This window comes from Lissotriton helveticus (assembly GCF_964261635.1).
Source record: "Lissotriton helveticus chromosome 1_1 unlocalized genomic scaffold, aLisHel1.1 SUPER_1_unloc_51, whole genome shotgun sequence".
Classification (NCBI taxonomy): domain Eukaryota; kingdom Metazoa; phylum Chordata; class Amphibia; order Caudata; family Salamandridae; genus Lissotriton; species Lissotriton helveticus.
The window spans coordinates 623,676-648,996 of NW_027611694.1; the positions used below are offsets into that span (position 1 = coordinate 623,676).

At 44.7% G+C, this 25,321-nt stretch overlaps 1 pseudogene; it reads right to left on the bottom strand.

The window, feature by feature from the left end:
* Positions 1 to 8,396: 8,396 nt before the first annotated feature.
* LOC144806180 (uncharacterized) overlaps positions 8,397 to 25,321 on the bottom strand; it is a 98,709-nt pseudogene continuing 81,784 nt past the window's right edge.

The window sequence follows — 25,321 nt, forward strand, 5'->3', positions numbered from 1 at the left end:
TCACTCGCCAGCCGTCTGCAGGTCCTTCTGGAGAGAGTCTAGAATAGGTTGGGTTTGTGAGAGAGTGCTTAGTGTTCACTCGCCAGCCGTATGCAGGTCCTGTTGGAGAGAGTCTAGAATAGGTTGGGTTTGTGAGACAGTGCTTGGTGTTCACTTGCCAGCCATCTGCACGTCTTGTTGGAGAGAGTCTAGAATAGGTTGGGTTTGTGAGAGAGTGCTTAGTGTTCACTCACCAGCCATCTGCAGGTCCTGCTGAAGAGAGTCTAGAATAGGTTGTGTTTGTGAGAGAGTGCTTAGTGTTCACTTTCCAGCCGTCTGCAGGTTCTGCTGGAGAGAGTCTAGAATAGGTTGGGTTTGTGAGACAGTGCTTAGTGTTCACTTGCCAGCCATCTGCAGGTCTTGCTAGAGAGAGTCTAGAATAGGTTGGGTTTGTGAGAGAGTGCTTAGTGTTTACTCGCCAGCCGTATGCAGGTCCTGTTGGAGAGAGTCTAGAATAGGTTGGGTTTGTGAGAGAGTGCTTAGTGTGCACTTACCAGCTGTCGCCTGGTCCTGGTGGAGAGATTTAAGAATAGGTTGGGTTGGTGAGAGAGTGATTAGTGTTCACTCGCTAGCCATCTGCAGGTCCCGCTGGAGAGAGTATAGAATAGGTTGGGTGTGTGAGAGAGTGCTTAGTGTTCACTCACCAGCAATTTGCAGGTCCTGCTGGAGAGAGTCTAGAATAGGTGGGGTTTGGGAGAGAGTACTTAGTGTTCACTCACCAGCCGTCTGCAGGTCCTGCTGGAGACAGTCTAGAATAGGTTGGGTTTGTGAGAGAGTGCTTAGTGTGCACTCACCAGCTGTCGCCTGGTCCTGGTGGAGAGATTTAAGAATAGGTTGGGTTGGTGAGAGAGTGATTAGTGTTCACTCGCTAGCCATCTGCAGGTCCCGCTGGAGAGAGTTAAGAATAGGTTGGGTTTGTGAGAGAGTACTTAGTGTTCACTCGCCAGCCGTCTGCAGGTCCCGCTGTAGAGAGTTAAGAATAGGTTGGGTTTGTGAGAGAGTACTTAGTGTTCACTCGCCACCCGTCTGCAGGTCCCGCTGGAGAGAGTTAAGAATAGGTTGGGTTTGTGAGGGAGTGCTTAGTGTTCACTCGCCAGCCATCTGCAGGTCCTGATAGAGAGAAATAGGTTGGGTTTGTGAGACAGTGCTTAGTGTTCACTCGCCAGCCGTCTGCAGGTCCTGCTGGAGAGAGTCTAGAATAGATTGGGTTTGTGAGATAGTGCTTAGCGTTCACTCGCCAGCCGTCTGCAGGTCCTGCTGTAGAGTCTAGAATAGGTTGGGTTTGTGAGAGAGTGCTTAGTGTTCACTCGCCAGCCGTCTGCAGGTCCTGCTGGAGAGAGTCTAGAATAGGTTGGGTTTGTGAGAGAGTGCTTAGTGTTCACTCGCCAGCCGTCTGCAGGTCCTGCTGGAGAGAGTTTAGAATAGGTTGGGTTTGTGAGAAAGTGCTTAGTGTTTACTCGCCAGTCGTCTGCAGGTCCTGCTGGAGAGAGTCTAGAATAGGTTGGGTTTGTGAGAGAGTGCTTAGTGTTCACTCGCCAGCTGTCTGCAGGTCCTGCTGGAAAGAGTTTAGAATAGGTTGGGTTTGTGAAAGAGTGCTTACTGTTCACTCACCAGCCGTCTTCAGGTCCTGCCGGAGAGTCTAGAATAGGTTGGGTTTGTGAGAGAGTGATTAGTGTTCACTCGCCAGCTGTCTGCAGGTCCTGCTGGAGAGAGTCTAGAATAGGTTGGGTTTGTGAGAGAGTGCTTATTTTTCACTCGCCAGCCGTCTGCAGGTCCTGCTGGAGAGAGTTAAGAATAGGTTGGGTTTGTGAGAGAGTGCTTAGCGTTCACTCGCCAGCCGTCTGCAGGTCCTGCTGGATAGAGTTAAGAATAGGTTGGGTTTGTGAGAGAGTGCTTAGTGTTCTCTCGCCAGCCGTCTGCAGGTCCCGCTGGAGAGAGTCTAGAATACTTTTGGGTTTGTGAGAGGGTGCTTAGTGTTCACTCGCCAGCCGTCTGCAGGTCCTGCTGGATAGAGTTAAGAATAGGTTGGGTTTGTGAGAGAGTGCTTAGTGTTCACTCGCCAGCCGTCTGCAGGTCCTGCTGGAGAGAGTCTTGAATAGTTTGGGTTTGTGAGAGAGTGCTTAGTGTTCACTCGCCAGCCGTCTGCAGGTCCCGCTGGAGAGAGTCTAGAATACTTTTGGGTTTGTGAGAGGGTGCTTAGTGTTCACTCGCCAGCCGTCTGCAGGTCCTGCTGGAGAGAGTTAAGAATAGGTTGGGTTTGTGAGAGAGTGCTTAGTGTTCACTCGCCAGCCGTCTGCAGGTCCTGCTGGAGAGAGTCTAGAATAGTTTGGGTTTGTGAGAGAGTGCTTAGTGTTCACTTGCCAGCCGTCTGAAGGTCCTGCTGGTGAGAGTCTAGAAAAGGTTGGGTTTGTGAGAGAGTGCTTAGTGTTCACTCGCCAGCCGTCTGCAGGTACTTCTGGAGAGAGTCTAGAATAGGTTGGGTTTGTGAGAGAGTGCTTAGTGTTCACTCAGCAGCTGTTTGCAGGTCCTGCTGGAGAGTCTAGAATAGGTTGGGTTTGACAGGGAGAGAGTAAAGGGGTGGCTGACCTTTTCCATGGGGGGGCACTGTTAGCAGATAAATGTACACACTCTTGCCAGTAGTAGTAACAGTGTTGATTTGGGCTTGGCATTGCCCTCAACATTCCTTTGTAAAGCTTGTATGTCTTTATTACTTTCATGTTTTACATCTCAAACCTTGATTTACATACCTGTGCTGAATATACCCAGCTGGCAGCCCATCTGGACATGGGAGGAGGAGGCCTGATCCAGTCACTTATTGCGATCAGTGAGGATGATTAAGAGGTGATGAACAGGTTCGACATTGAAATCCATTGCCTTTGAGTCTCTGAGCCCTCCCCTTTAAGATTTGACCAACCAACAGTGTTACATCAGGCCCCTCACACCTCTCCGATGAGGAACACCCTAGACCAGTGGTCTTAAAACCTTGTATTAACTACAAGCCCCCCTTCCTCCCAGCAATCATAGGGCGCCCCTTCGAATTTTTCACAATTATTCTATTAAATTGGCAATGTTTAAATATGTCTAAACTTATTTAAGCATTGCAGTTAAGTTCTGTTTTAAAAATGCAATCAAATGCATGATTGCACAACATACTGTTCTGGTCGGGCAGGCCTTACTATAGCTTAATATCCCGCTTCCGAGGGCCTGCGGTTTGGGCCTAAAACTCAGGTTCAGGGCCTTTAACAACCGGTGTACCCTGAGGCAGAAAGGCTATAAGGCTATTAGAACATTCCACCCACTGAGGGTAGAATGTTCTAAATTAAAATGGGAGAAACATGAAAACAAACAATGGAATGTTGGAGCTCTGGACTTATACCAGCCATTACAAGCCCGGAGCTACTCGGTTGTCTTCAATGGAGCTCCCAACATTCCAATGTTCTAATAACGGGTACAAGTACCCACAGTGAGTTTATTTGAAGTGGGGTGGGGGTTTTGAAGAACATTTGGAGTCCCGTCCCTTTTGACACATACTCCCAGCTAGGAAATAAACAACAAAACATGTTTGTGACGGCCCATTGGAGAGCAGCTTACTGCCGCTCATTATTTTCAGCTTAAAATAAAGCACCGTTATCAGTATAACATCTTTTTGGCAAGAGCCTGGCGCCCCATCTGGGATCGCCTGAGGCCCCCTAAGGGGGCACCCCCCCAGTTTGAACACCTCCATCCTAGACATACATTTCAAGCATTCAATTTTAAAATTGCGTAATTCATCTATACAAGGATTTTTTTTTTAAAAGACACAATTAGTGCTAAAAAGGTGTTCTTATCTTGCTAAAAAGTTAGGTGTAGTTAAAGTGTCCGGCGAATGAACGATTGCCTAAAAAAGTTAAAAGCCTTGGTTGACAAGACAATCATAGCCTTTCTTTAAAAAGCTGGAGAGGGAGACTTAGACATAAATTTCCAAGCCATAAGTAAGAACAATTAGTAAAAGGGAAAAAAAAATGGTCAAATAAACTATACTGGGTGATCAAATGTTCATGAGTTCATCGTGGGGCTGCGTAACAGCACGACCAGAGAAAGGGAGGTTTGCGGCCCCGTATTTGCCAAGTGATTTGGCCACTCTGGTGGCAAATTTGGTGTACCGAATGTTCAGCTTTGTATTTTCAGAGCTCATGGCGGCTATTATCGCCTGGCGACATGTACAAGCTCCAAGTTTGTTCCATGCGTCATGCAGTAAGTTCCTTCTGTCATTGAGCAAAACGGGACACGCGCAGGCTATGTGCTCCATTGCTTCTGCGTGGTAACCGCATTTCCTACATTCAGGACTGATATTTGGGCACCGCCATTTAAATAAATGCTCTAAAAAAGGCCATTTTCCCAATCTTAGGATGAAGCACTTTAACTTCCAAAGAAGTGCAAACGTGCATGATAAATGAGGTGATTCAACCCTTGGTTTGAATCAGAAATACCCGCCCAGGCATGTTTCCTTCTGGACAGTTTAACCCTGTCTGAATGAAAGGACCATAGCCGGACACTTCTCTTAATAACAGTCTATTAACGCCGGCTGTGATGGATATGTTCCGCATTATTCCTTGACGCCGAGTAGCGACAAGGAATGGTTGAGATGATGCCGATGTTTTTGGCCAGATTGGCTGGTCAATATTTAATTCCAAAGTCTAACTTCCAAGCTGCCTTCCCGGGAAATGCGCAGTCTATTGCAAAGCTTGATAAACGCGCCGGCCTCGACACCATGATGGTCTAATAGTCCAAGTTCAAGTCTGATTTGGGCTGGCGATGAAGATCTTGGCAGGTGCCATGCTCGTTCAAAAATGTTGGTGGTTAATTTGTTTAGAGAGGTACTTAATGCGCCCATCATGATCTCATGCTCATATGAAAGGGAGTTGGTTATCTTTGCCTTCATCACCTTTAGCAATGGGGTAAGGCTTGGGCGAAGTAGTTGTTTCGAAAGTTTCGGTGAGGCAACCTCAAGTGACCAGGCTTTTGCCCTTACTGCATCTTTCTGCTTTACAAAGGAGCCTCTGGCGTCCCAAAAAATTCCCTAATATTTGTAATGAGATACGGTTTCAATGTTTTGATTATTAAAGAACCACCCACCTCTCTGCTGCTTCCGCTTCCCAAAATAAATTATTTTTGTTTTTGACAAATTCAGTTCAAGGGAGTTTATTGCTGTGTAGGGGAGCAGCTGATCAAGTAACCTCTGTAGTCCTACTTTTGTATGAGTCAGTAACACAAGGTCGTCAGCATATACCAGGTTGCTAATGCGGGATCCGTCTATTTGAGGGGATGAGAATGGACTTTGGCAAGTTAAGGAGTCTGAATTAAACAAGTTAAAAAGGAGTGGAACCAACACGCAGTCTTGTTTGACACCGCTATTGGTCAAAATCTTCCTTGAGACATGGCACCCATCTCCCAACTTTATTCTAATCCAGGTTTTCAAATTATGTTGAATTATGGCTGTTAAGAGGGCCGGAGGTATGCCCCAGCTCTCTAATTTTTTGCCACAGACGGCCCCGCGGCACCCAGTCAAAAGCCGCTTTGAAGTCCCCAAAGCAGCTGTGAAGTTGAATACCTTGGACTCTCGCTTTCTCCATCAAAACAGATAATGCAAGACAGCTCTTCCAGCAAAATACTGCCATAGTATTTAGATTCAATGTTGAGGAGAGCTATCATTCGGACGTTCTTAGGGTCATTTCTCTTTCCACTATTAGATTGGGTGGATAATAGCGCCTTTCCAGGACTCAGGGATGTTGTGGTTTAGCCTACAGTATGAAAACAGGGGGACCAAGAGGTCCGATCACAAATTTACGTCCGATTTAAACAGGGCTTGAGGAATACCGTTAGGCCCAGGAGGTCCTTATGACCTTGCTTTCCTGATTGTACGGGCAATGTTGTTTCTTAACACTTCTGGTGTCATCAAGGTGTCAGTCAGTGGGTTTTCGCTTTGCTCCTTTCCGTCAAATGTTTTTGATTCCAGGACATGATTAGCTAAGTTGTCAGGCTCGGTCTTACCTATGCGTTGGCTTCAAAAGTAATAACTAAATTAGTTGATGGGAGGACTAGATTGACCGCCCCTGTTTCAGTGGTCGCGAAAATGTTTAGATAAAAACTGAGTCCATTCTTCTGAGGTTATATTTGCGCTACCATGCCCACTGATACCTAAAGGGCCCCTGTTAACTAGAGACCAGAATAACTTTGGAGTTCTTGCTTGCCTGAACCAGCTTTAGCCAGAACTGATCAGACGCCATTTGTTTGTCCCTGTATATAGATGATTTGAAGGTTTTTTTGTGCTTGCCTGTTGTTGTTAAATAAGCTTGTGTTGCCTGTGTTTTTCCTAGCCAAGTTTCTTTGAGATTTTAACTTTTTTGTCGCTAATGAAATGCGAGGTTGTGTAATGTGCTGACGAATACGGCTCGTAGACGGAAATTCAGACTATGATCATCATATGTTCTACAAGTGTGAAAAAACAATTTAGGAAATATAATAACAGAGTGGACCTTTGAATTAAGAAAAGACAAATTGTGAACAACAAGTATAATGAGTTTTCAAAAATATATGTTTATTTGTACCAATGTCATTTTTTTATATTATTTATATATAATTCTATATTTTTGGTTCCAGAAGTTTAGAGAACAACTTATCACAGAGACAGATACTCAATATAAAAACAGTGTATCAAAAAAGCATTTGCAATGCAATTGCGATGGAGATGATCAATATTCAGCACTTAGTTGGTCCATGGTCCCTACTGAAGATATACAGGCATACTTCCACATTCATCCATTGCCTATTTCTATATAGATACACTGTCTAATTTGTAACATAATTGTATAAGAGTTGCTACATCGTAAGAAGAGACCAAAAGAATAACATCCATTCAATTGTTGTCACATAGTTTCATAGTTAAAATATAATCATAATTTTCATGGCTGAAGAGTTTCGTGTCCTCATTTGTTCTACATCAGAGCTTCAGAGGTAAATTCCATGCACTGCAAGGGTTAACCCTCTACACAGTTCTCTGGCCACTGTCACAGAACTATTAATGATGCATAAAATGACCAAAACCACAGTCAGCGCTGAAGAATCTTCATTTTGTGCTTGTTAAATTGTTTTGAGTGTGTTGGGTTTATATGTTTTAGTACTAATCTCTAAAATTAGCTGAAAATACCCTTGTTGTTCATGGTGTTGATTTTACAGGTAGCATGGTCAGGTGTGTTTGGATTTCTTTCGTTAAAACTCTCTCACAGAATAAAAACCAACAGTTTCTTTACTTTTAGTCCACTTTGTGCTAGTCTCCCAATTGGTTTCCTGATATTTCATGTTTTTCCTAGCTGTAGGGAAATAAACAATAGCACAGAATAGACACTTTCATTGATGGTGATGGTGGAGTGCTCGCCAATTTATTTTTAGGTTTGAAGATTGACAAAAGATTTTTGCACGTTCACTGCCAATATATGTCTTTTCTGTCGTGTGTCTTCGCTGATGAATCCTTAATATTGAAGAATCACCAAAGCTACTTCCACATTCCCTGCAATGGTATGGTTTTCTCCAGTGTGTGTTTGCTGATGTCTATGTAGGACTGATAAGCGACAAAATCTCTTCCCACATTCATTGCACTGAAATGGTTTCTCTCCAGTGTGTGTTCGCTGATGTATATGTAGGACTGATGAGCGGCAAAATCTCTTCCCACATTCATTGCACTGGAATGGTTTTTCCCCTGTGTGTATTTGTTGACGATACATTAATCCTGAAGAGGAACTAAAACTACTTCCACATTCATTGCAATGATATGGTTTTTCTCCAGTGTGTTTTCGTTGATGAACCTTTAATGTTGATGAGTCACTAAAACTACTTCCACAGTCACTGCACTTAAATGGTTTTGTTGTAGAGATTCTGCACATACAGAACTATGCACAAGAAAATAGGCTGTTAGTGCAAGATTGGTTGGACCACACTTACACCTAAGAACCCACAATCCCTAGACCGACTAGCTATAGTGTCTCATTAGCTCCCAAGACCTTCCAAACATACCTAATGCTTAGACAAACCCAGAACACAGGCCTCACGACCTCTCAGTTGCGGTAGCAATGCACACCCTTTTGCTCACTCACCCTTGCTTATCCACACCAAATAATGCAGTCTATGTAAAGTTTAAAATGTTTATTTCTCAAGTAACAAACTGTGCGTTGTTCAATAATGCAGTAAACGAGCTAGCACCAGCAGAATAACACATAAGATAAAAACAATGATCAAAGTTACAATACCATAAAATAAGAAGGAGGAGATCATTCTGATTGACCAGTCAATATTACGGCTATAGCGCCTAGAGCAACCTCCCCTGGTAGGACTATGTATATTATATAAAAGAAGATCTCTGGTCCAATTCTGGAGAACCCCTCACCATAGAACGTAGGAGTAAGGTTACATCATAGGCTCAGCAAGGCTCTAGTTCGTAGAAGGAAATCTTCCATCTGTCTTGAGGAAGCTGCTGCGTGTTAGTATAATGCAAGGATTTCTCAATCATGCCAAGAAGTGCCTAATGTTATGTCTAGGTAGTACGGACTGACCAGAACTGAAAAGCACAGTGGCTTGTTTTTCGACCTTGTACGCTGTGAGCAAACTATAACAAAATGAGCTTATGTGGGCACAAAGGGGTCTTGCACAAGAAGATACAGAGTGTAGTGCGCAAAAATAAAAAGACACGCAGCTAAGATGGCTGCCAACTCAGGCTAACTTTAGCAAAGAATAGCGTGACCCTAGGGGCCACACTACAGTTTTTCTCCAGTGTGTGCTTGCTGATGCCGTTTTAGGTTTGATAATTGAAAAAAGCTATTCCCTTATTCATTGCACAAAATGAGCTCATGTGGGCACAAAGGCGTCTTGCACAAGAAGATACAGAGTGTAGTGCGCAAAAATAAAAAGACACGCAGCTAAGATGGTTGTCAACTCAGGCTAACTTTAGCAAAGAATAGTGTGACCCTAAAAGCCACACTACAGTTGTTCCCCAGTGCGTGTTTTCTGATGCTGTTTTAGGCTTGATAAGCGACAAAATCTCTTCACACATTCACTGCAATGCTATGGTTTTTCTCCAGTGTGTGTTTGCTGATGTCTATGTAGGGCTGATATGCGACAAAATCTCTTCCCACATTCACTGCAATGGTATGGTTTTTCTCCAGTATGTGTTCGCTGATGAATCCTTAATGTTTAAGAATCACTAAAACGACTTCCACATTCACTGCAATGGCATGGTTTTTCCCCAGTGTGTGCTCGCTGATGTCTATGTAGGTCTGATAAGCGACAACATTTCTTCACACATTCATTGGTTTTTCCCCAGTGTGTGTTTTCTGATGCCGCTTTAGGTGTGATGATTGACAAAAGCTCTTCACACATTCACTGCACTTGTATTGTTTTTCCCCAGTGTGTGTTTTCTGATGCCGCTTTAGTTGTGATGATTCACAAAAGCTCTTCATACATTCACAGCAATGGTATGGTTTTTCCCCGGTGTGTGTATTTTGATGTTGTTTTAGGTGTGATGATTGACAAAAGCTCTTCACACATTCACTGCACTTGTATGGTTTTTCCCCACGTGATTTCTTTGATGGTATTTTAAGCCTGTTAATCGACTAAAGCTCTTCATACATTCACTGCACTTAAATGGTTTTTCCCCTGTGTGTGTTCGCTGATGATTCCTTAATGTTACCGAATTCCTAAAACTACTTCCACATTCACTGCAATGATATGGTTTTTCCCCTGTGTGTATTTGTTGATGATACATTAATCCTGAAGAGGAACTAAAACTACTTCCACATTCACTGCAATGATATAGTTTTTCCCCTGTGTGTGTTTGTTGATGATACATTAATCCTGAAGAGGAACTAAAACTACTTCCACATTCACTGCAATGATATGGTTTTTCCCCTGTGTGTGTTTGTTGATGATACATTAATCCTGAAGAGGAACTGAAATTCCTTTCACATTCACTGCATTGGTATGGTTTTTCTCCAGTGTGTGTTCTCTGATGCCGTTTTAGGTATGATAATAGACTAAAGCGCTTCAGACATTCACTGCAATGATATGGTTTTTCTCCAGTGTGTGTTCTCTGATGCCGTTTTAGGTGTGATAATAGACGAAAGCTCTTCAGACATTCACTGCAATGATATGGTTTTTCTCCAGTGTGTGTTCGTTGATGAACCTTTAATGTTGATGAGTCACTAAAACTACTTCCACATTCACTGCAAGGATATGGTTTTTCTCCAGTGTGTGTTATCTGATGCCGTTTTAGGTCTGATAAATATATAAAGCTCTTCCCACATTCATTGCACTTGAATGGTTTTTCTACAGTATGTGTTCGCTGATGACTCATGAGTTTAGATGATTACGTAAAACTACTTCCACATTCACTGCAATGATATGGTTTTTCCCCTGTGTGTGTTCACAGATGCTTGTTTAGGCCTGATAATTGACTTAAGGTCTTCAGACATTCATTGCATTTGTATGGCTTTTCCCCTGTGTGTGTTCTCTTATGCAGTTTTAGGCTTGGTAAATATACTCTGTGTTTTATATAGCAGAACGCCCATTTCTTTTAACTTTCAGTTAACGGTGCTTTTCGCTGGTTGCTGTGGAATGGCATGAAAGAGCCATTCAATACACCTTTAGCACTGAATGGTGGTCTGATATCACTTTAGGAAGCAGAGATCTGCTGTAACCACCTCATGATCAAAGCTGGTACTGGACATGTTTACACAAGAAGTGGTTGATCAGTGTTGCCTTAATTTTCTAGAGGTCATTTCTTCATCATGAGGCACGGAGGTGCACAGCTGAGACTCGTAGAACCACCGAATTGCCCTTGGTGGTACTTCAAAGATCTGTCAGTTTATGTTCAGGTTCGTCTGCCTCTGTCGGCACTTATGTTTTCCTGAATACTGGAACTCAATGTTTCGGACTTTGCTTTTGCAGAGTTACAGTATTTTCTTCATTATTCTTAAACATTTTGTGCAATCAAGGATTGTTTTCTGTCGGATGTAAAGAGATTTAAATTACTTAAATGGAAAATACCAGAATGTGCATATACAATTTTTAATTGATTGTAAAAGCATCTCATTTATTACTATTTGTAGGAGAGTAGGGTCTGCTATCCTATGGTCACCCCAAATTTTTGCTTTTTGCTTCACTGGTTTTCGACTACTGAGGCTGTGGGCCTGCTGATCAGACCCCCAGCCTGCTGTTCTCTCACTAAATTAATGACACATGTGCTATAGGCACATACCAATTGGAAATGGACTCCTTGTCAGCCCCTGTAGAATGCACTATAGGTGCACAGGGCATAGGGGCCACCAAGGCCTACCAGGGGCTGCAGCATATCTTTTGCCACCCCTGGCTGGTTCTTAAATTGACACAACTGGCTGATCACTCAGCTGGGGTAAGGTGGTGTAAACACCCCTTCCTTAGGTATAGTATATCTATATCTAAACCTATATCTGGACACATGTAAACCTGTGAGCCACTCCTATAGAAGGCCTCATCAATCCTGGAGGCTGAGTGCGTGGTTTTATGTGAGATGGAGCTCTAGCATGAGCTGAGCCTGTCTGCAGCTGTCGGGAACAAATCCCTAAGCTGTTTCAGGATAATGCCATACCATATACTATTAAGTGCCTTATAATCCTCGCGGTTATTTAGCAACTTTGGTTTGGCTTTATCAAAACATGTCGTGTAAGGTGTCATACGATTTGGAATACCATCCCCTCGCCAGTTCTGGCGACGGGGATGGCATTCCACCCCTCTAGAGGGGTAAGACATGTTCCTTTACTAAATGCGGTTAATTTCTCCAAAGACCTTAAGATCCACAAAATGGATGCCTCTGCCACAGACAAATGTCTGGACCCCTGCAGTTGACCGAAACTCGACCAAATGGGTCCTGGACAAAGGGTTTCCTGTCACAGGAGGGTGTCACCGCCCTCCAGACAGGAGATAGTGTATTGTAGCAGGGAGGTTTGAAAGAAACCAGACACTGCCTGGGGCGCACAAGGCTGCCCCTTGCATAATCCGGCCAAACCGGTTCTGGGGCACTCCAGCCCTCGTGCCAGGGCGGCCTGGATCAAAGGAAGGGGGTGTATCCACCCACTTCCTGGGTCCCACCCATAGGAGGGGACCTAGCAGGTAATCACGCCCCCCAGATTGGAATAAGAGTGGGAGCAGTGCCAATGCACATCAGATTTCCTGGAAGAAACATTTGAAACGCAATTCTGGACCCTTCGCCCTCCATCTCATCGTGGAAGCCCGAAGAATATCCCTTGTGGTCAAGGAGTGACCACCCTGCAGCAGCAGGCACCATCCAGCCCTCGACGTCTACTTAGTTGCAGTTCCCGCCGGAACTCAAGCGACTGAGATCGACGAGATCAAGCTTGCCTGCCTTCCAACAGCCCGATCCACAGTCCCTGCAGAGCTGAGACCCGTGGAGGCGACCGGAAGCGTGGGGCACGCCATCTTGAATTGACCACGAGACGCTGACCGTGCAGCCCACGAGTGACCCTCGAAGCTGTGCACCGGGGTTTAAGAAGCCCCCACCCTGAGCTGCTCCTGAGCCGAAGTTCAGCCCTCCACACTCGACGAGTGCTGCGTGGGGCCCTTTGGCTCTATTTGGCTCAACGCGTTGGCCCGGTCACTTGCCAGCCGGCTAGTGGTCCCTGTGCCGATGAACTACCTAAGAAGACTCGTGAATCTGGTTGCTCCAGATCCACACCAGCTCCCCTGAAAAGGAGCCCCGACTCTGACCTTCCTGGTCCGAGTGAGAAGCAATCTTCCGATCCTGCGTGGATTGCTCTTACCAAGGCTTGTTTGCTCCAAACTTGAAGCCGACTGCACCGACGGTGAGAGCCTGCGTGGGACAGATCGTGACCTGCTCCTGGACGTCGCAGATGCCCCAGAGCCCACGTGACAGCGGAGAGAAGCTCCTCGACGACCACCTGATTGCGCCCGACATTGCCTGGTTCCATCCTGGTTCCACCCTGGTCACTGCTGAGTGACCCAGACTCTGTCCCCTCTGCTTTCAGGTACTCTACAACTTGAGTCCACCCTTGGACTCCACCGGACACTTCATCTTTAACCCGCCTGCAGCCCTTTCAGCTCCAAGCACCAAGAGCCTGCGTGTCAAAACCCGACGCCACTTCGACCCTGTGCACCCACTTCCTGTGGGTGAGGTAACTTTGCTCCGCCGGTGTTCCCACACTGGTGCACACCTCTAGGGTCTGTGTGTTAAGTTTTGTTCCTCTAGGTTCAGCGGAAGTGTCCTTAAACTTTAACTCTATGACTTTTACGCACCATTGGTTAACATTGGTGCATGCGTGCGCTTTCCGCACCTCTCCCGAATCCCGAGGGCCATTCCCGACTTCAGCATTGCTTGTCCTGACTGCTCCCAGCGATTCCCTAGGCCCTAGGCCTAACCACTGTTCGAGTGGCCTCTCTTATACCACTTGTTTAGTATATGGTTTGAGTGGCCACCCGCCCTCATCCATAATTGTGCAACTTGTATGTTTAAACAGTGCTTTTGATTTAACGCTTGTGCCCCTTTATTCATAAAGAATACTGGGGATTGTTTTTAGTAATAAACACATATATTTTTATAATATATACTTGTGTGGTGTCCTTTCATTTGGTATTACAGGATTGTATGTGGTAAAACAGCTCGCTTAACACGACCTCTTAAGTTAAGCCTTTAGGCTGCTTAGTCCATGCTACCCCTAGGATAGCTTGTCTAATAAGGTTGACTTACAACCAGACACCATAAGGGATTGTTTGGTCAGGTAGTAGGTGGTTCCAGAATTGGAAACATCCCCTACCAGGCCAACTTCTCACACTATTGTTGAAACTTATGAAGACATATTTAAGACACATTTAACCATACAGAGATATTTGCATAAAAGTTCCTTTCAACATGCCACAATCTTATTTATTTCAGCAAAGGTGTTCATAGAGTAACTTAACAAAAAAAGGGCGCTCGCATAGCACGCATACACTAGTTACAGCTTTAGGTAGATGCATATGGTCAAGGTTTTGTTAAAACAAGAACAGCTCTTGGAGTAAGAGATGGATCAGGAAGACTCAAGACAGCAAGGTGGACACCAGGATGTTGTGCCATACATCAAATCTTATTGTTCAGGGAGGTGCCTGGTTTCATTCACTACTAACTACTCTTTTTTCAGGAGGATTCCCCTCGCTGTTGTCTCAAGGCTTGATTACGGGGGCCTTTTGTGCCCTGATTGTGTTTGGGGCTCTCGTGGCATAAATGTGCTCTATCTGAGCCTGGTAGGGCCTGCATCATGTATCGACCCTCTCCCCTTATAAAGTCCCTGCCCAATCTAAAATGGCGGCGCCTCTAAGACTCTAGGAATCTAGATATTGACATAGGACTTAGCATGTCCTTCTTGTGGACATGAAAGAAGGACCATCATGTTCTGTAGCTTCATAGTATTTCCACGGTGGAGGCCATCTTAGAATGATTTTGTTTACTAATTCTGCTTAGATTTTCAGATTGGCTAGGTCTACTGAATTTCCAAGTGCATCCTAGGCCACTGTTCATCCTATCCCCCCTATCCCTCTAGTCTGGATTCTATCTTATTTGCATAATCTTGTTTGGCCTAATGTATTTCAACTTCCCTTTTTTATATTAGCAGCTGGGCCCTCTCTTCAGGATTTGCTGTTTTCCACCTAGGAATCGCATGCAGGGATGCAATTCCACCTAGTAATGCATGCAGGGAAACAGCGGCCCTCATCCTCCTGGACCTCTCTGAAGCTTTCGACACGGTCTGCCACCGCACCCTTGTACATCGCCTCAGGAAAGTCGGGATACAAGATAAGGCATTGGATTGGATCATCTCATTCCTCGCCGGAAGAACTCAGAGAGTCCGCCTCCCCCCTTTCAGATCAGAGACCACCGAAGTCATCTGCTGCGTACCACAAGGATCATCGCTCAGCCCCACCCTCTTCAACGTCTACATGAGCCCCCTCGCATCCATCGCACGCCAACACAACCTAAACATCATCTCCTACGCTGACGACACTCAGCTGATCCTCTCCTTCAACAAAGACCCAACCACCGCCAAAACCAACCTACTCGAAGGGATGAAAGACGTAGCAGAGTGGATGAAGTACAGCCGCTTAAAACTGAACTCAGACAAGACAGAAGTCCTCATCCTAGGATCATCCCCCTCTGCCTGGGACGACTCATGGTGGCCCCCGGCCCTAGGCAGTGCACCCAAACCAATGGACCATGCCCGCAACTTGGGATTCATCCTAGACTCCTTCCTCTCGATGACCAGACAAGTCAACGCCGTCTCTTCATCATGTTTTAACATCCTACGCATGCTCCGAAAGATCTTCCGATGGATCCCCTCCGAAACAAGGAAGACGGTCACCCAAGCTCTTGTCACCAGCCGACTGGACTACGGAAACACCCTCTACGCCGGAACCTCAGCCAAATTACAGAAAACACTTCAACGCATTCAGAACGCCTCCGCTCGACTCATCCTGGACATACCTCGACACAACCACATATCCAAACACCTGAGAGACTTGCACTGCCTCCCTGTCAACAAGAGAATCACGTTCCGTCTCCTCACCCACGCACACAAGGCCCTCCACGACCTAGGACCCAGATACCTCAACAATCGCCTGACTTTTTACACCCCCACCCGCCATCTACGATCGTCCAACCAAGCCCTCGCCGCGATTCCACGCATCCGAAGAGCCACCATGGAAGGAAGATCCTTCTCCTACCTGGCGGCCAAGTCCTGGAACTCCCTCCCCACCCACCTCTGTCTTACCCAGGACCACCTTTCCTTCAGAAAGCAACTCAAGACCTGGCTGTTCGATCAGTAACAAACCCCTCTCCCTTAAGCGCCTTGAGACCCTCTGGGTGAGTAGCGCGCTATGCAAATTTCTGATTGGATTGGATGCATATAACAATGGGAATCCCAAAACAGAAAGAATACCTTCTTCTCTCTTGGCATCTTCTGTCATGATGCTGTTGTTTAATGGGCTGTCTTTGTAGAATGGAGTCATGGAACTTTCATCCAGCCACCCCATGATTTGCTCCATCCCTTCCTTCCTTCATCTGACCATACCCCCTTCTCCTCAACTCCCCTCCCCTCAGCTTCCCCCCATGTGAGCATGTAGTACTCCGGTCCCTCCACTCTTTCCACTCTGGAAATTTGGTGCCCTTAGCCATGGATTCCCTTTCTCGAAGATCACTGGACTCCAAACTTGTTCCAGACACCTGAAATTCCTGCACTATCATCTACCCATAAACTATCTAAAAGCGTGTTCAAGAACTTCAATCACCGGCTTCTCAAATTTCTCCCATAAACCCTTATTTCCACCCCCTACGTCTTCACGAATAAAGGCGCTACCATAAGTGACCTTAGCTTTTGCATTAAAAGACCAGTACAATGAAGGAAGACCCTTTGCTCTCCGCTCTGGATAACTGCATCCACGAAAGCCCCCTAAAGTCTCAGACTCTCTACAACTCCCTCTATTGTTCACCGAGCAGAGGCAACCATCTCCTTTTATAATAATGGGATCATCTTAATCCAAGCATCTGAATGCAGCCTAGAATTACTTGAAGTAATTTTCCTCCCATCAAACTCTCTGTGATGAATAAGTTTCCTCCCTGACCCAAGCTCATCCTAGCCCTTTAGTCATCCCACGGGTACCACGTTCTTTATCCTCCCCTCTCCCCACTACTTGTATTGCTCCACCCCGTTCCCCTCCTCCCTATCCACCTTCATCAGATTACCCAACAGCATTCATTTACCATTACCCTTGCAGCTTGTATCAACCAACATTTTTCGTCATAATAGCCTGAGCCCTCATCACACCCCTAGAGCAGCGACCACTAAAATACACTGACTCGATATTAACACCATCACCTCATCTTTGCCCCTTACCTCTGAACATTTACTTTTTTTTTCTTTTTTTAAAGTTTTATATAGCACGAACATGACCCACGAGGGTATCAGAGCGCTTTACAATAGTAGATAGTAGTATATGGATAGCATAGGTGACTAGTAGTCAACAAAGAATGATTCACAAGGGAATCAGAATGCTTCACAATGCCTAGTTATTAAACATTAGGTGGTTGAAGTAGTAAACATACATTTGGTGTGCGCCTTCAATACAAAAGATGTAGGCAATAATATAATATATGGATCACATAGGTGGTTAGAATTCAACATAGAATTAAAGTCTTAGGATGTGAATGTGTTCATTAGAAGCATTTTTACTTCTTTTTTGAAGGAGGTAAAGGAAGAGATTCCACGTACCACTGGAGGTATGGAGTTCCAAATCTTCGGTGCAATCCCTGAGAATGCTCTGCAGCCTGTTCTCTTTTTATGGAAGGATTGTGGTTTCAGTAGAAGTGAACTCGTACTTTGAGGTCTGCATCCTCCCGATTGCTCTAGCTTTAGAGCTCAGTAACGGGGTATTGCTATGCAGGGCTTTATGGGTCTTGCAAGCGATCTTTAGGTGTGTTCTTGCCTCGTAGGGCAGCCAGTTCAGAACTTTCAAGGTTGGAGAGATGTGGTTATTTCTTTTAGTTCCTGATACCAGTTTGGGCGCAGCGTTAAGCGATGCCCTTAGCGGGGCCGGCCAGTATTTGGGGAGACCGCATAGAGTGGCACTTCCATAGTCTAATCTTGGTAGCGCTAGGGATTGTACTGCCATTTTTAAGTCGGTCTGTGGGAGGAAGGGTTTAAGTTTCCTTAGTATACTCATCTGGTAATTATCTCCCTTGGTGGCATTAGTGATTTGCGCCTGCATGTTCAGGTGTTTGTCTGTGGTGACTCCCAGGGATTACGCGGAGTCAATGATGTGCGGAGCAGTGTTAAAGGAAGTTAGATGTTTCAACCATAAGTCTATCTTGGGTGAGTGATTGGGTGGGGAGATGAGAAGGGATTCCGTTTTTTTGGTGTTAAGCAAGAGGTGGTTGCCAGTGAGCTAACTTTGGGTATTCTGTGGAATAGCGTTGCGGGAAATGAAAGTCTTCTGGTAAGGAGATTTTCATATACAGTTGGGTGTCGTCTGCATACAGGTGATATAGAATGTTCGCTGAGTTCAATGCGTTTACCTGGGGCTCCATGAGTAGATTAAAAAGAATGGGTGAAAGTGCTGAGCCCCCGCTGTCAGCACTGATGAATCTGTGACACCCTTTCTGGCAAACCCTGACACTTGCTATCTCGGAACGCCCTAACATGACCAATAACCTGGCGCCTATCTACTCATCAATCAGGTTATGAGTCCCACACCCCCACTCCTCAATCATGATTCCATCTCTATTTCCGATTTCCCCTGGTTCTCCCAACTCAGCTTCTCCCTAACACCATAAACCGGAGCAGTCTCACCTGGCGTCCTGGCCCACATCACGAGCTCCTGTTCCCACATTACTAATGACGCCAAACTCACCGAGATCTCTCAAGAGCTTCATCAACTTACGGCTGAGGTTCGAAGCCTAATATCCTTCACCTCCGAGCTCGCTAATTGTTGGTGTCCCACCAGGCCGATGGGTAAGAACAGACACTCCCTTTAGCAATCCAATAGTCAAGTCAAGTCAAACCAGCTTTATTCGTTGTAAAATATACAACCATAAAGCATACTAGACAGAAGGTACTATATACACATAAATAAAAACAGTTTTCAAATATTTACATCTTTAAAAAAACAGTATTTCATAACAGGCATTACATCTTTATTCAATAAATAGTACTCTGATAATTATCAGTGCAAAAATCGCATATGTACAAAACGAGCATTTTTGTGCCAAATCCTACCATATAACACAGGGGAAGAAAAAATGATTCATAAACATATTTGAGATTAGGATGATAGATGATATCAACATTACGGAATAATGACACAACTAAAGGCAGTCATCAGGTTTTTCAGATATTAATGCATCCAGATGTGACAAATCCTTTCTTTTCCTAATCACACTTTGTATAAAATTAATAACAGAATAAACAGTTTTTACATTATCCATCGTACATAAAAAGTTAAAAGCGTGTTATAATGATAAAGTGGGGAAGTGTGGCACAATGGTTAGAGCAGGCAGACCTCGATGCAGAGCTCTGGCCAGGACCAGGGTTCGATTCCCGCCTTGGCGGGTCTCGGGCTCATTAATTCCCCTGACCGGATATTCTCGCCTCAGTGCCTATTCTGATCATGGGCCCCGCGCTGCAACTCTGGGCAATAGATTGCTTAGTCTCCACAAGGGCCCCCACAACGCGAGGGATGCCTGGTCTGCACCATGGGGGTGCCCAGGAGTGGACACTTCACAGGGAAAGCCAGGAAGGGTTCCCTTGCGGTATTCGTACAAGCGCCGGGAAACCCACTGCGGGTAGCTGTGCGATATACAAGTACAAAAACATTTACATTTACATAAAGCCTATTGATTAAAAAAGCGGTTTTATAACAATTCTCTAGATATCTTTATAAAAGGTACAAAACAGTAAGAAGTGCATAGTGGGCTGGGGGATCTTTCCCTCACACGGGCAGTTTGGGAAAATATAGAGCCATTTTTCCTTATTTGAGAATGCTGTTATATAATGTAGTGTGCCAAATCTTAGCCTTGTTAAGTAGAATCTATGCGAAGTGTTTCTCACCGGAGTTAAATATGTTTGTAATCCCATCACAGGGGTGCCATAAAGTCTAGAATGTTTGTCATTGAATTAGTGTAATGATCAGTCACTTTCTAAACGCAGTAGCAGTGCAACAGCATGGCACCTCTAATCAGGGTGAACCACCATCACATGGTGTAGAGGAGGAGACAAATGTGATAATAGTTAAGGAACTGATGGGCAAAACTAACCTAAAAAGGAACTGGACCAGCACTATACCCCAACATGTTCCAGGAGGAATGTGGCTCCATCAGGTGATTATCAGAAGTTTGATAACAAGAAGAATAGTGCACAGAGGGAGTCAAAAGGGAAGAGACAAAAAAAAAAACGGAGATCAAGAAAGGGAAGAGAGAAAGAAGAAACATGGGAAACGGAAACATAGAGTTATAGGAATCCTTACCTGGCAATTATTTTATTTGTTCCCCCAAGGGTGGCAGCCACGCTGCACTGCCTGTCATCCCAGAATACCTTGAAAGGAAGTAAAGAAATAATTTTGCATCAGGCGACAATCACACTTCATCACATTTTACAAATAACCGTCCTGGATTTACAAAACATCTGATCACAGGGAGAACCAGAGTCTGACTTCAGCCTCCTTTCACAGCTATTGCTGTGAATGTTCAACAATTAACCACCGTGGTCCCGCATGCGGCTGTTAACTGTTCAAGTTTCACAGCAACAGCTTTGAAACAAAGGTTTCAGAGTACCGGAGGTGTTTCAACCCCCTCGGTCTCTGGGACACCGTTGTTTTATTAATTAACACATTCTGCCCTCATGTTGCAAACAGTGTAATGACCTTATAGTCAGCCATATAAGGCAGTACAGCCCCTTAAAGGACCGCTCCCTTGGTAAAGGCCCTTGCCTGTGGAGCTAAAACAAGCTTCAAAGCTATATTAAAGGTTTCAAATAATTACTGAAGGCATAAACATGGTTACTCAGTCAGAGAAATAATTATCATAATATTTGCAGGAGAATCACATAAAGGGAACCTCTAAAGTATATGAAAAGCCAGAATCAGAAATAACTCTAGCTGTAAAGTCAATAGACAGACCACACACAACAAATGTGTGCTAAGATGTAAGAAAATTTTTTTTTTTATAATATCAAATAGCAAACTGATATAGAATCTGCTCAGTTAGGAATCAAGGAAAAGTTCTTACGTTTTTAGACAGCGAGAACACATTATTGGCATGGTTCACGATGAGGTAAAAATGACAGCAATCAATGAATGTTCATGAAAACATGGCACAACAAAATGTAATTTAATAAACCACACCTACAAAATGAATAATTAATTGTGACTCTTCCCCAAAAAGCCACATGTCATTTTACAAGGTAATTCCCTAACATAATAACTGGATCTTAATCACAGTATACGTTTCTGGCCATTCATCATTGACCAAATTTGTACGGGAACATTTGCTGACAGCTTATTAGTTGTTTATTAGAAATGCCTACAACTTGGACTCCTTTCCCAAGAGGGGTGGGTTGGGAGCTCCCGTCAGTCTGACTGTGGAACAGGAGGCACATTTATTGATTTAAAGAGATGCTGAATTCCCATTTACTTCTTCTACAAAAGAGCCACTCTGGGTGACTGTCGGGATACGCACGAGTGGTCAGCACGAGTGTTATGGACTCGTGCTGTAGAATGTGGATTGCTCGTGCTGTGGAATGGGGGAATGATCTGTCGGCAGTTGCTGCCGGGACTGCTGTGCATCGGATGTAATAGAGGAAGCTCCTACAACTCACCGAGCGTTGTCTTCCTTTCATTGGCGGCAGGACGGTCCGGTGTCAGCTGTTTCCCAGAGGTGTTTCTGAACGTCGTGGTCGGATTAATCCACTTTGAGGCAACTGCTGCGTCGAGTGAAGCTTGGAAACCTCTCCAGTGCTGACGCTAGCCGCTGTGTGCCGACTGCCACTGGCATACTTATGCTGTGGGTTCTTCAGATGGATTTTTCTTGGTGAGGAGGTAATTTTTTTTTTATTATTGTGTTTCCTGTTTAGCCTGATGCGCGAGCCCTTAACGTCTCTCGTTGCCTTCTACACTGCTGCGCGAGCGTTCCCTGAAGCTTGCGTTTGAACGTGCTGACGTGCTGACGTTTACACTTGGTGTCATGGTTTCTGAACGTCAATCTCCGGTGCGATGCATTCGCTCTGAAGGCTTATTTTAAAGAGATGATCTGTACAGTTTGTACACGCATTTACATCGCGTTGTCATTTTGGTGTGCAAAACGTATTGGACATTTGCTCACTAGAAACTGTATTGTTGAATAAATAAAGAGAGACAGTTTTTTTTCTTTCATGATGTTTATGAAAGGCATTTTTGCATCGAATCAATAGCGTGTTCAAGGCAAACAGGCAAACACTTTAACATTTTTGTGGAAGACATTGTCACTGTTGTAGTTAATTACTTTTCATTTTTGGGGCAGCAACTCACCCACGCAAATTTTTACAATCACCTGGTCCTCCTCCCATGTTATGGAAACAGTGGAAGGCTACATTTGTAGCTTACATTGAAGCAATTGACGGCGATACTTTCACTTCCAAAAAGAAGAAAGCGTTACTAGTGTATAATTTGGGAGTTGAAGGTAGATCCATTTTGGAGACCTTGCCTCTTGAGGAGGTAAGGATAAGTGCAAGCACAGGTGATGATGGTGATTCTCAAGTCATTGATGAGTACGCTTCACTCATAAAAACACTTGATAAAAGATTCAGTCCCAAACGCAATATTGTGCTGGAATGGCATACATTTTTACAACGTGCACAGATGCCTGGTGAATCTATTGAGGATTTTGTTGCGGCTTTGAGAATCTTAGCTGTAAACTGCAACTACAGAGATTTTAGGGATGAAATTGTTCGAGATCAGCTCATTGAACGTACTTGTGACAAGAAAGTTCGAGAAAGACTTTTGTCTGCTGATGATCCGGATTTGGAAACTGCTCTGACTTTAGCTAAGTCTGTTGAACATTCTCAGTTTTGTATGAAAGAGCTGAGTGCACCTGCATCATCTTCTTCACCAAATGAAGTTAATCTGGTCAGTACCAAGACTTCTGCAAAATCCTCCAAAGCTGTCAACACGGACATTCCTCGAACTTCTTCTACGTCAGTCACCAGAAAAAGAAACGATGGTCAAGACTGTCATGTTATCGTTGTGGTAGTAGATATCACCTGGGAAATTTTAAGTTCTGCTTTGCCATAAACCAATCTTGTTTCAAGTGCGGAAAGAAAGGGCATCTGGCACGTATATGCAAAGCAAATTTGGCACATAAGGGACCGTCACACACCGTAAAAAACATAGAGGATCACAATGTGGAGTATAATGATGATGACACTTGTTATGAATTATTGATGTTATCTACCTCGTCTATGGAGTTTGAGGGTGTTGTGGAGATAGCATCTGTTGATGAGCCTCAGAGAAGGAAATCTCCCATGTGTCTTATCAGTCTGAATGATATTAACACATAATTTCTTGCAGATTCTGGTTCTCCTTTTACCTTGGTTAATGTCAAGGATTTTGACACTTTAGGTGGAATTTCTTTAACGCAATCATCCATTAAAATGTTTGCTTGTGGGGGTAAAAGAGTAGAGGTCTTAGGCAAATTCAAAGGTAAATTGTAGTACAGGGGCAATGGTACGTCATGTACAGTATATGTTGTTAAAGAGGGTGCCAACTTATTAGGATGGCATGAACAAGGTGAGCTCGGAATCATCCTTGATCCTAATCATGCAGATATGGTTTTATCTAGACGGGAAGCTAAACAGTATTATGCTAATCTTCCTGACGTTGGGTAGGTACATTCTGTCAGTGCCAGTTCATCAGTTGGGAATGATTGGATCCACAGTTATCCTGATGTCTTCAGTGATAAACTTGGCAAACTTAAGGGATTTCAACATCGCATTGTTTTGAAGGAGGGTGCTAGGGCAATTGCCCACAAAGTGCGCAAGGTACCACTAAGTATGCGTGGCGAGTTGAAACTGGAACTTGAGAGATTGTGTGCTTTGGGAGTGATTGAACCAATTGAAGGTTCAGAGTGGCTGTCTCCCATAGTCTTGGAGCGCAAGGCTGATAAATCGCTTAGGATGTGTGTGGATTTGCACGATTTGAATTCTTGAATGAAATGAAAAACGTTTTTATTAAGCGCTAACAGTTGCCCTGAGGAGTTCAGGCGCTGAAAAACTACTATCAGTGCTCTATGAAGAAATAAGATGGGGAGGAGCAACCCTATTGATTAAAAAGAAATGTTTTAAGTTGCTTGCGAAAGCTCAGCAGGTTACAATCTGCTCTAAGATGAAGTGGTAGGGTGTTCCATATTTTAAGGGCTTTGTAGGCAAAGGATCGACCCCCGGCCCTCGCTCTGTGAATCCTTGGGACTTGGGCTAGGAAGGCTTGTGAAGATCGGAGGGCTTTGGTGGGTTTGTATGGCAATACCAGGGAGTGGCTGATCGCTGGACCTAATTTCCAGAATGCCTGATGTGCAATGCACAGAGATTTAAATGTGACTCTCTCTTTAATGGGGAGCCAGTGCAATGCTCTTAAGCCAGGTTGTATTGATGTTCTGCGGGGGGTGCCAAGCAATGTGCGAGCTGCACAATTTTGGGTGCGCTGCAACTTTTGTAGGGTATATTCCGGCGCCCCGAGGTACAGAGCATTGTTAAAATCAAGGCGTGATTGAATTAAGCCTTGTATGATGATCTGTCTGGCCTCGAAGGGAAGAAGTGGAAGGAATTTTTTTACCATCCTTAGGAGGCCAAAACAGGTCGCAGAGACTTTGGTACCCTGCATGTCGAAGGTCAGCGATTTATCCATCCACACCCCCCAGGCATTTGATGTTTTCTCTAGGGGTGGGGGCTGTGCCCATGCTCAGAGGCCATGACAGCTCCAAGGTGGAAAGAGTTGGAGGGCCTAGGAGCATTGGCTCAGTTTTATCATCGTTGAGCTTCAGACATGATTTAGTCATCCAGTTCTTGACATGTTCCAGACATGCTGTTAGATTAGACTGCAGTAGTGGGCTGCTCTTTTGTGCAAGAGAGACCACTAGCTGGGTGTTGTCCGCATAGGTAATGATGTTAATACCATGCGGACGAACAATTCCAGCCAGCAGTCTCATGTAGGCATTATAGAGCGTAGGGCTCAAAGAAGAGCCCTGCGGAACCCCACATCCCAGAGGCTTACTCGAAGAGACCGATGTGCCTTCAAAGACCTGGAAGGTTCGGTCAGATAGAAAAGACCTGAGCCACTCCAGGGCTTCTCCTGAGATTCCCATATCGAGGAGGCGGTTTAAGAGTATTTTATGGTTGACCGTATCGAAGGCGGCGCTCAGATCAAGGAGGATCACTGCCACTGACCCTCCCTGATTGAGTATCCGCCTTGTCTCTTCTGTCACGGCCAACAAAGCTGTCTCTGTGCCGTGTTTTGGGCGAAAGCCTGTCTGGGAGGTGTCGAGCAGATGATTATGCTCGAAGAACTGAGTTATACTGATGTTGATATATTTCTCTAAGATCTTGGTTGCCCAGGGAAGCAGTGATATCGGGCGATAGTTGTTAAGATTTGTTGGATCAAGAGTGTTTTTCTTTAACAATGCTCGGACCATGGCATGTTT